The following is a 12814-nucleotide window of genomic DNA, read 5'->3' as shown; positions in this document are numbered from 1 at the left end:
GTTTGCGTAAGAATAAATTCAACTGCAAGCCAAAATACTGTATAAGAAAAATTCTAAAAACTAAGTATTTCACATGTCAGGATATTTATTGAAATAAAAAATCCATGATTATGTGAGACTCTTAATTTTTAGATTGGATTTTTCTTGAAAAAAGATGCGGGCAAATTTTGGGGTATAACAGTTGCCCCTATTCAATTTTTTTAAACCTGAAGAGATTGTCTGAAATCTGAAGGTGGAAGATGATTGAATATTTAGATGCCCTGAAAATTTGCACTTACCTTGATCAGAAGAGATGTTGGAAGTTGCATTTGAATGTCGTCTGCGAAATGTTGTTGGCAGATTGAAACATTACCTGAGATGGGCTTTCAGATGCCACCCAGCAATTGTGTTGATGGTCTGTTCATCAGAATGAATCCATTGATTATATCTTGATGAAGGATTTGAAAGTCTTTGCGTTGACTGGTTCGGAACCGTCCAAGGTTACCGCTTTAAGTCTTGGAGGATGATTGTTACGGAACTTGTCCAAAGTTCTTCCGATCTAGATTTTGGAAGTTGATCATTATGGAACCGTCTGAGGTATCAGCTTTAGATCTTCGATGTTAGATCGTTCTGGAACCGTCTGAGGTATCAGCTTTAGATCTTTGATGGTAGATCGTTCTGGAACCGTCTGAGGTATCAGCTTTAGATCTCTGATGGTAGATCGTTCTGGAACCGTCTGAGGTATCGACTTTAGATCTTCGATGCTAGATCATTCTGGAACCGTCTGAGGTATCGACTTTAGATCTGTGATGCTAGATCGTTCTGGGACCGTCTGAGGTATCGACTTTAGATCTCTGATGTTAGATCGTTCTGGAACCGTCTGAGGTATCGACTTTAGATCTTCGATGCTAGATCGTTCTGGAACCGTCTGAGGTATCAGCTTTTAGATCTTCGATGCTAGATCATTCTGGAACCGTCTGAGGTATCGACTTTAGATCTGCGATGTCTGTTTTGAGTTGGTAAGTGATCAGAATGAATCTTCGGCTTGATTATATCTAAGAGAACCGTTCATGGAATTCAGGTGAACACTGCATGTGATTGAGAACATCTTTGTTGAAGATATCCGTCTACCTGAAAAATCAAGTTAGTGATATGCAATGTTTATGATGCATGTAATGTGAGATATTCTCGAGCTAAAGGAGAAATATGCATGTTAAGTTGTGTATGAATATGTGTATGAATATGCGCATGATGCATGATGTGTGATATATGATATATGATGTATGATGTATGAATATATGATGTATGATGTATGAATATGAATGTATGATGTGTGAATATGATGTATGATGAGCGTGTCAAGCTTCTGGTTTGAAGGTAAATCTCCGCTAGCCATCTGGATATGACTATATTGTGATGATCTCTTGTCTTGTTTGAGTACCCTCGGCTGGGGGATAAGACTTCTTTGAGGACCATGGTACTCTGTTGAAGGATCTTCGACTACTGCTTGGGAATGAAAGGTAGTTGGAAGTTCTGATTTTGATGCCCTTTTAAGTGGGAATGAGGAAGATGCATAATCCTCCGATGCACTATCTGACCAAGTCCCGGTGTGGAGATCACACCTTCTGAGGATAGTAATCTGGAACAACCCTGTTGGGGGATAAGACTTCTTTTGGAGAGAAAATCTTATTGAGGAATTTGCTGAGAAGTGTGTTTCTCTTAGGGATTTTTCTTCTGATGGGATGATGTCCAGATGATTGGGACATTACCTGAATGCTATTCCTGTTTTTCCTGGTAAACATCAATCATATTCAAATGCACATGTTCATTCAAAATTATCATTGGGACGTTTACGTATTCAAAACAGAAAAAGTGAAAATGGTGATTTTGAGCCTAAGCTGCATTGATTTTTGAAAAAGAGCCATGATAGGCTGATAAGCACAGGGAGACAACAATCCTAGAAGTAGGAAATTGCCATAAAGCTTTGAAAATATTTATAAAGATAAATAGCTATGTGAAAACGATCCAGTCAAGTTTCAATTCTGCTATTGCCAATCTGTCTTCGAGCATCTCATCCCTCACTTGTTGGAAGAAAGTAATTAGACTGATCGGTATCTTTGATGTGTTGAATCTTGATGGTGAGTAGACAGCTGAACGGAACATAGTTGTACACTTTATTCCCTAACTTTTGCCTAGGCTGCCTTTTCAGGTTTTCAGCCTACCGGGATGATTTTATTTAGTCTCTAATTTTTGCCTGGACCGCCCTTTCGGGTTTTCAATCCACCGAGACGCTCATTTTTTTGCCTAAGTCGCCCTTTCAGGTTTTCAACTTAGCGAGCTGTTTTTTTTTAATTTTTTTTTAAGCGAAGTATTTTTTGACTATGTCCGCATTCACAGGGTGTAGGAAATCATCGCCATCCATGGTAGTAAGCAACATGGCACCGCCGGAGAATATTTTCTTGATTACGAATGGTCCCTCATAGGTGGGAGTCCATTTGCCTCTGGGATCACCTTGTGGTAAGATGATGCGTTTGACAACCAAGCCACCAGTTTGGTATGCTTGACTTTTGACTTTTTGTTGAAGGCTTTGATCATACGCTTTTGGTATAGCTGACCATGACAAATAGCTGCGAGCCTCTTTTCATCAATCAAGTTTATCTGGTCCAACCGTGTTTGAATCCAATCGTCTTCGTCTAGATCGGCTTCTTTCATAATCCTTAGGGAAGGAATCTGAATTTCAATTGGAAGAACTGCCTCCATACCATAGACTAAGGAGAATGGAGTTGCCCCTGTTGAAGTACGCGCAGATGTGCGATAACCATGAAGAGCAAAAGGTAACATCTCATGCCAGTCTTTGTAGGTTACTGTCATTTTTTGTATGATTTTCTTGATGTTCTTGTTGGCAGCTTCCACCGCGCCGTTCATCTTTGGTCGATATGGAGAGTAATTATGATGTTTGATCTTGAACTGTGCGCAAAGTTCAGTAATCGTTCTGTTGTTTAAATTTGTGCCATTGTCCGTGATAATCCGTTCAGGGATGCCATACCGACAAATGAGATTGTATTTGATGAACCGTGCCACCACATTCTTGGTGACAGAAGCAAATGAAGCTGCTTCTACCCACTTTGTGAAGTAGTCAATAGCGACCAGGATAAAGCGATGTCTGTTGGAAGCAGTGGGTTTGATTTCTCCAATCATATCAATACCCCACATTGCAAAAGGCCAAGGAGCCGTCAGGACGTTTAAAGGAACTGGAGGTACATGTACTTTGTCAGCATATATCTGGCATTTGTGACAGGTTCGGGAGTGGTGATGGCAGTCTGTTTCCATGGTAGACCAGTAATAACCTGCTCTTAGGATCTTTTTAGCCATTGTATGTCCACTTGAATGAGTACCGAATGCACCATTATGTATGTCTCCCATGATCTGTTCTGCTTCCTTCTTGTTTACACAACGAAGTAAAGTCGAGTCATGGTTGCGTTTGTATAGGGTTCCATTACTTAGAAAGAATTTGGCTGCAAATCTCCTTAGAAATTTTCTGTCGTTAATGGATGCCCCTTCAGGGTACTCCTGAGCTTCGAGATATCTTTTTACTTCATGGAACCATGGTTTTTCTTCTGTTCCTTTGGCATTGATCTCATTGCAATAGGATGGTTCATCTTGTCTGTAAATGGTGATCATCGGCGCCTCGTTGTCCCACGTGATTTTGAACATGGACGACATAGTAGCTAAGGCATCAGCTAGTTGATTTTCCTCGCGTGGGATGTGTTCAAAAGTGATTTCTTCGAAATAAGGAATCAGACTCAGCACATATTCTTTGTAAGGAATTAGATTCGGGTGCTTCGTGTCCCATTCCTCTTTGACTTGGTAGATTACCAAGGCAGAGTCTCCGTAGACCTCCAGGAATTTGATTCTTAGATCGATTGCAGCTTTAAGACCCAGAATACATGCTTCGTATTCAGCTATATTGTTAGTGCAGTTGAAGCATAATCTGGCAGTGAATGGTGTATAACCTCCTGCAGGGGAAATGATCACAGCTCCGATGCCATTGCCAAGTGCATTAGAAGCTCCGTCAAAAACCATAGTCCACCGGGATCCTGGCTCGGGTCCTTCTTCTGGTCCTGACTGTTTGTATTCATTGACTAGCATAATGTCCTCGTCTGGGAAGTCAAAGTTCAATGCTTGATAATCATCCACTGCTTGATGAGCCAGATGATCAGCTACCACACTTTCTTTGATTGCTTTTTGTGAAGTGTATTGAATGTCATATTCTGTTAAGATCATTTGCCATCTTGCTATTCTTCCAGAGAGAGCAGGTTTTTTGAACACGTATTTGATAGGATCCATTTTGGAGATTAGGAAAGTGGTGTGATTTAGCATGTACTGTCTTAGTCGGCGAGCCGCCCCAGCTAAGGCACAGCAAGTTTTTTCGAGTAGTGAGTATCTTGTTTCACAATCGGTAAAATTTTTGCTAAGATAGTAGATTGCGTGCTCCTTTCGGCCGGACTCGTCATGTTGTCCTAGTACACATCCCATTGAGTCTTCTAACACAGTTAGGTACATTATCAGAGGTCTGCCTTCCACAGGTGGCAACAAGATTGGGGGTTTTTGGAGATACTCTTTGATTTTGTCAAAGGCTAACTGGCATTTGTCATTCCACCTTTCCACTTGATCTTTCTTCAACAATTTGAAGATCGGCACACAAGTAGTAGTCATGTGGGCAATAAATCGGGCGATGTAATTCAGCCGTCCCAAGAATCCTCTGACTTGTTTCTCGGTACGAGGTATAGGCATTTCTTGAATGGCTTTGACCTTGGCGGGATCAACCTCAATACCTTTGCTGCTGACGATGAAACCTAAGAGTTTGCCGGATCTTACTCCAAAGGTACACTTATTTGGATTCAGTCGCAACCTGTATTTCTTGAGTTTGTCAAACAGCTTGTGTAAATGACCCAGATGTTCTTCCTCGGTGTTGGACTTTGCAATCATGTCATCGACATACACCTCTATCTCTTGATGAATCATATCATGAAACAGAGCTACCATTGCACGTTGATAGGTTGCTCCTGCGTTCTTTAAACCAAAGGGCATTACTTTGTAACAAAAGGTTCCCCAGGGTGTTGTGAAGGTTGTTTTTTCCATGTCTTCGGGTGCCATCTTGATTTGATTGTACCCTGAGAATCCGTCCATAAAGGAGAATACCTTGCATTGTGCGGTATTGTCAACCAGTACATCGATGTGTGGTAAAGGGAAATCATCTTTGGGGCTTGCCCGGTTCAGATCTCTGTAGTCCACGCACATTCTGACATTCCCGTCTTTTTTAGGTACAGGCACAATGTTAGCTATCCAAGGAGGATAACTTACAACTTTTAGGAATCCGACATTGAACTGTTTTTCAACCTCGTCTTTGATCTTTTTTGACATATCAGGCCTACTCCTTCGTAGTTTCTGTTTGACTGGAGTGCTACCTTCTTTGATTGGCATGCGATGAACTACAATGTCCGTGTCAAGGCCTGGCATATCTTCGTAGGACCAGGCGAATATCTCGACGTAGTCTCGCAGCATTTGAATCAGTCTTTGCTTGATGTTGTGTTCTAAACCAGCCCCTATTTTGACTTCCTTTTTTTCTTCGTTGCTGCCCAAGTTGATGACCTCAATTGGCTCCTCGTGAGGCTTATGGCCTTGTCTTCTTGTTCTAGCAGCCTTGCAAGCTCTCTTGGTACTTCACAATCTTCCTCACTTTCGTCCTCAGTTTGGTAGATCGGATTTTCAATGTCATGGCGGGCAATAGCAGAATCGTTATTAACTGGATCCAAAGTGTATGTGAATCTGCATTTTATTTATGTGAGTGTATGTGAAAAAAAAAACATAGCTATTTGAAAACAAAGAAAGAAAGAAAAAGGATCACAAAATTTAAATATGCAAGCGTCCCATGATTTTATTGAATGCACATGATCATGATATGATAAGCCCTTATAAAAGGACCAGTGCGCTTCGGGCAAGGCACACGGCTTTCAAGCTCATGGTTCGATGGTTCAGGAACCATTTTTATCTTTGCACAATATACACAAAGAAAACAGGAAATGGCATTTACTCCTGGTCAAAGGAGATCACATCCTCAGCTTTCCAGTTGTTCAATCCATTGTTGTGAGCAGGGAGTATCCAGCTGTTCCATTTGCAGTTGTCTTCTTCATCTTCCACAGCATTGATTTCATTAGTGGGAAAATGAGCCGGTGATCTTTCGGGATAAGCGATATACTCTGCTGGATACGAGAGCCCAGGCTGAGATATCTCTGTTGGCTGAGCAAGGTGCTCGATAAGGCCGTCCCATGAAGTCGGGATGATGTTTTGAATAGAGACTTGTGCATCCTGGTGAGGAGTGTATTGTGACAGAAAGCAACCCTCGTTATTTGGTATTTCCCTGGCTTCTTCAAGAGTGAAATTGTCATCGTAATGTTCATCCCATCCTGTTGGGACAATGTCCTTCATATCAATTTGTGAGCTCGGAGGAGCGGAATATTTCACCATATAGTCATATTTGCCACTGGGTTCTCCTAGCGTATCCCATACTTCTTTGGGTGGATTTTGATATTGCTCAGCGACGGGACTTGTGAAACTTTTGTCATTTTCAAATTGATCACCCCATCCAGTTGGGGTAATGTCTTCCATAGCAATATAAGAATTCTGAGGTGCGGCATACTGATAATTATACCCGCCACTTGGTTCTCCCACAGCATCCCACATTCCCATGGAAATGGGTGGAATTTCATCTGGATATGGCTGAATGATATGGTTCAAGAACATTCCTTCATCTTCAATGGCGTTTACTTCTTGGCTGACGAAGTGTGACATTAATCCTCCAGAACGAGGACTTTGATCATTCTTTTGATTTCCACTATCATAGCCCAGACCTAGCTTGTCAGACTTGTAGGGTATATCGGGAAGCTGTCCCCATACTGTACAATTACCTTGTTCAATCACAGCTTTGGCATCTTTGAGAGAAGCCATAGTTGTAGTTGGAGTAGCAGGAATATGCTTGGTGGTAGAGACATCTGGAGAGACCACCTCAGAAGATTGGCAGGGAGTTTCGATGAATTCGTCCTCCAACTCAACATATTTGGAATTGCTTAGGTGACTAACCACATATTCCTCTTCGCCATAGACTGTGACAATCTTTCCTTTTACTGGATATTTTAACTTCTGATGCAGGGTAGAAGTTACAGCGTTTGCCCCATGTATCCAAGGGTGTCCAAGTAAACAGGAATAGGCGGGGTGAATTTCCATTACGTAAAAGATAGAATCAAAGATCTGAGAACCCACTCTGATTGGGAGATTCACTTTTCCGTATACCGTTCTTGTTGACCCGTCAAAGGCTCTTACCACAACATCACTTGGTTGTAACACAATTCCTTCGAAGTCAAGTTTTTCTAGTACTGTTTTCGGTAACACGTTCAAAGAAGAACCGTTATCTACTAGCACATGAGATAGAGTGGTGCCTTTACAATCAATGGAGATATGTAGGGCCTTGTTTTGATTTTTCCCAGCAGGGGTTAGATCCACATCAGAGAAACCGAGGCCATTGCTCACGGTTAAATTGGCAACACAAATCTCAAATTGGTCGACTGAGATCTCTTGAGGCACATGCCGCAGCTTTCAGGAACTTCATCAGAGCTTTGGCATGAGCTTCTGAATATTTTAGCAGAGACAACATTGAGATTTTTGAAGCGGTGTGCCCCAGTTGCTCAACAATATTGTAATCACTTTTGCATATGATTTTCAATATTTCCTCCATTTCTTGCTTTGATGGATCCTCAGCAGTGATCTCCACCGGTGTTTGAACTTGTTCAACTTGTGGCTCTTTGCCTCGAGCGCTGTCATCTTGATTAGGAACTGGGACCCGGACGGGACCAGCAACAACATTTGGAGAAATTTCTGGTGAAAAGATTCTTCCACTTCTCGTGATCTTGCTGCTACCCACAATATTATCCATAGCTGGAGTAGTTAACTTTGCGGCCTCTTCAGTCGAGGTATTCTGTTTAACTCCATGGACATAAACATTAGTGTCGTAACCCCATGGGACAGCTTTATCTGAGGAGTATGGAAATGGAGTTGGACTAGCAATGACTACTGATGCCACTTTGAGTGTACCAAAAATTTTGAACGGAGCCTTGACAGAGATTTTGAATGGTAAACTGGAGATCACTGAGACATCCTCTATTCTTATCCCGTTTGTAAAGACTTCGCATAATACGTCCATAGAAGGGAGCCTCTCAAACATAATGATACGGCGATCCATCCACTTTTGAATTCCCATTCTCAGATTTTCACAACCATTGGGCAGGTATGAGCAATAAAAGCAATCGGGGTCACATCCTGGAAAGTAACCAGCTTGGATTAGCTTTCCTTTGACTTCGCAGAGTGGAGTTGATAATTCGTTCACATCATAGATGTAAACAGTGTCCAGGATAGCGTTAACAGTTTTGTCCTGGACAGCGTCATGTCCTGGACAGTTTGAGTGATAGGCACATGTTGCATCAGGGCGATAACTCGGAGAGGAAGTGTTGACATTCTTTGGAGGATCTTTTAATGTGATCAGATCTGCTTTTAGCAAATGTTGCAATGCCTGAGAGATTGGCATGTTGATTCTGGTGAAATTTCTTCTTGGTGCATCTGGTCGACGCGTATATTTTGGCTGTTGATCTTTTTGAGGCGCAGATGCGGAGATCAGAACTGCCCCTACAGATTGGTGTTGCTCATTTTTGCGACCTTTCTGAATTTGCATTGTATTGACCTCATTTCTCCCACTGATGGGCCTTTTTGTAGTACCAGAGGAGGAGCCTATTTGAATTTTTCCATTTTGAATGCCACTTTCGACACGTTCTCCGGTCAATATCAAGTCAGTGAAACTTGATGATGAGCTTCCCAGCAAATGACTATAGAAAGGGCCAGTTAAAGTGCCCATGAACATGTCGACTAGCTCGCGATCAGATAAGGGTGGTTAAACCCTTCCAGCCATATCTCTCCACTTTTGTGCATATCCTTTGAAACTTTCTTTTGGTGCCATGGACATGCCCCTTAGTTGAGTACGGGTTGGTGCAAGATCAGCATTGTATTGGTACTGTTTGTAAAAAGCAGCAGCTAATTCTTCCCAAGTATGAACCTTGGTATTTTCCAGCTGGTAGTACCACTCGAGTTGTGTACCCGACAGACTTTCTTGGAAGAAGTGAATCCACAATTTGCTATCTGTTGTATGAGGTTGTATCTTCCTCACATAGGATCTCAGATGTAGTTTTGGATAAGACACTCCATCATATTTTGCAAAGACAGGAACTTTGAATTTTGGAGGGATAACAACATCCGAGATGAGCCCCAGATCATTGAAATCTAAGCCAGGTATTTTTTGTATCTCCATAGCTTTCATACGTTCTTCCAGCTGTTGGTACTTGTCATCATCCGGTTCGTCCCCAGAATGATCATCTTCTTCATTGGAAGAGAGAGAGGGTTTAGCAGAACCCTGGTTGCTGTGATTGTCTCCTTGTTCATCATCACCGACTGTTTCAGGGATCGGTGGCTTTTTGGACTTTTTGACTGGGATTTTGATCTTCCTTTTCAGGTGACTCAAACCTACAGATCCTTTGGGCTTCTTTTTCTTCTTGATTATCAGGGCTTTCAGTTCTTGTTTCCCCTTTGCCAGTTCCAGAATTGCCACTTGAACTTGGGCATTCTGTGCTTCGAGGTTCTTGATGCTTGTCTCAGATTCCATCTCTTCTGACTGAAATAAACAGCGAGGAGATGAGAAATCCGTCATGTGAACCTGTTATGCAATGTGTATGAATGGATGCAATGTATATGAATGAAATGTATATGCAAATGTATGAAATGTATATGCAATGTATATGAATGCAATGTATGTGAATGCAGTGTATATGAATGAAATGTGTGTGCAATGTTTTCAAGGATCTTAGAGTTTAGAGTTGTTAAAACACAGAAGAAACAAACATTAGTTAAACAATTTATTTCTTTTTCTTGCTTTTTTTTCTTTTTGCCTCATTTGGGCTTACAAAACAGAAATAAAGGAAACAAATGATCCCTCAGGTCTCCCATGGACGCTTTCTCTTTGCCTCAGGAATGTGTTGATCTGCTGTTCTTCTTGAAGCTGTCCGGTGAGCTCCAATATCCTTCTCTCATAGTCTTGACAGTGTGCTTTGAAGGTGTCTCTTTCCTTTTTGAGTTGAACCCAAGATTTTTGCAACTCTTCTAGGTCAGCTGGCATATCCGGGTGTAGAATAACTTGAGGTTCGTCTCCTTCGACCTCTGGCTCAATAGTCACAGGTAGAACAGCGGGATATGGCATGATGAGTTTCTGAGCATGAGTACGGACCCATCTGAGGTAAGATTCCATAGGAATAGAATTCCACTGCCCTAGCGTTTTGCTTTCTATTCTATAGACACTGCCCCATGCATGTATAAACCTTCGTCGGTGTCTATGGGAATCATTCTCGTAATCAAACACAATGCCACGGATAATCATGTCATGAGGACCGTTGCTCCTTGCATATCCGAATTGGCGTAAAGCTAAAGAGGGATTGTAGGTGATGCCCCCTTTGATGCCAAGGAGTGGCACATTAGGGTAGTTTCCACAATGATCAATGATAGTAATGTCTCTTTGAAAGAAGTTGTTCCACCGGATATCTGAATGAGACAAAGACATAATCCTGCGAGACCATTGCATTCTTTGTTCATTTCTCAACACTGATCGGGGAAGATGAAATGTAAACCATCTAGCCAGTAGTGGTATACAGCACATAAGAGTTCCTCGTTTCTTCATGGTACGAGTGTATAGAGAATGTAGAATGTCTCCCAGCAATGTTGGTACCGGGTTACGGGTTAGGAAAAGGTTGATGATGTGTACACTTATGAACTGGTCGGGATTAGGGAATAAAACCAACCCATAGCAGTAATCGAGCCTTTTCCAATAAGAACTTAGCAAGGAAACCCTTAACTCCACTCTTTGTTTCCCAATTGGACTCGATTTCTGATTTTCGCAAATGTAAAGCAGCAGCAATGACTTCAGGTTTTGGAATCCTTTCTAAACCAGTGAAAGGTAATTGATCTCGAATAGGTAATCCAATTAGCTCAGATAACTCTTCCAAAGTGGGTACTAACTGGTAATCAGGAAAGGTAAAGCAATGATGTTCAGGGTCAAAGAACTGGAACAGGACCCGTATCATGTCTTCTTCAAATTTTGAGGTAACCAAATGGAGTAGGTGACCATGCCTTTCGGTGAATTGAACATTCCTGGGGAATTCTGATACTAAGTCTTTTAGTTCAGATGGTACCGTTGAGATGCTGATTCGGATGTAATCTCTGGTGGCGGGAGCCATTACCTGTAAAATAAACAAAGGTAAACTCTTTGATCCTTGAAGTGTTTAGTGTGAAAATGATATGCTTATGATGCAAACATGTGGCACACAAAAACAAATCAAACAATAGCCTTAGGTTTAAAGGCCTGCATGAAGCTGATAGGTGATACCCTCCCCACTGAAGTTGAGTTGGTTAAAACCTGTCCTAGAATAGTATTCAGGTTCTATGATCCTTGGAGGTAACATCTCAATACGGCGCTCGAACGGCCGATCAAAATATTCCTCGAGGATAACTAACTTCGATCAATTTCAAAGCTAGCCACTTAATAGGCCACAAGTCAAGTTCAACTAAAAAGGTTCTAAGACAAATTAGTGTTTAATGATATTTCGGAAGCCTAATATACTCCTTGATCGTTTTCAAGGGACATCAGTATAAACCAAAGTATCGCACTAACGATGACTACCAGATCAACCGTATCGGTACATGCCGTACAGTTTCCTTGGTCTATTGTCATATACTTAAGGTATCTCGAGATTCAGGTTAGAATCTTTCACACAAGCAAAATACCCAAACAAACCTTTGAAAAATAGAGCAATCAAGTCAAACAATTGAAAACATCGAAATGACCTATTCTCTTAAGGTAACCCCTTTTGAAAACATTTTGTTTTTTTGAAAGTATTTGATTCCCCAGCAGAGTCGCCAGTTCTGTGGACCTCCGTTTCCGGCCATACCTCTCACGGAGAGATACGTGAACTGACTCTTTTTATTGTTTCTGCTTTCGCATTTTTTTTGAAAATTCAGAGAGTCGCCACCGACCTTTTATTTTATCCAATTAAGGAAAGGTTTATAAAAGACACAGAAAAAAGACCTTTAAGAAATTCTGGGTAAGGGGGTAGGTTATACAAAGGGAAGGTGTTAGCACCCTTTGTATCCATGGTTATCCATGGGCTCTTAATTTGCTTAGCTCACTTGTTTTCAATTGCTCTGAAATACTTGCATGTGATTTGAAATACCTTTGTAAATTGAATTTGTAATGATCCTTGTGCGGATGTACACAAAGTGTTTTTATCTTTCAACAGATGTTTTTGGAAAAAAGAACGTTAACTTCGTAATGATCCTTGTTTGGATGTATACAAAGTATTATCTTTTTTGGAAAATTTATTTTGAAAAACAATAGTGTATGAGAACTTTGTTTGTTTTGATTTAAGCAAGCAAATTAGGAGGTCTACCCTGAGTTGTAAGGTCTTTATCCTATTTCCTTTAAAAATCTATCCTTTCACCGGATATAAACAAAAGGTTCGATTTTGTACTCGAAACAGTAGAATTTGACTTTGATTTTAAAAAGAATGAGAAAGGGGTTACCTTAAGAGGTGCAAGTGTGATTGTGTTTGAATTCAGATATTTTATCTTTTGAAGTTAGTGATCTAACGGTTCAATTTTATCTCTGACATACACGCAGTTTATATGTGCT

Source organism: Vicia villosa, unplaced genomic scaffold, assembly GCF_029867415.1.
Source record: "Vicia villosa cultivar HV-30 ecotype Madison, WI unplaced genomic scaffold, Vvil1.0 ctg.004733F_1_1, whole genome shotgun sequence".
Taxonomy (NCBI): Eukaryota; Viridiplantae; Streptophyta; class Magnoliopsida; order Fabales; family Fabaceae; genus Vicia; species Vicia villosa.
Note: the sequence above shows the minus strand (reverse complement) of the source record.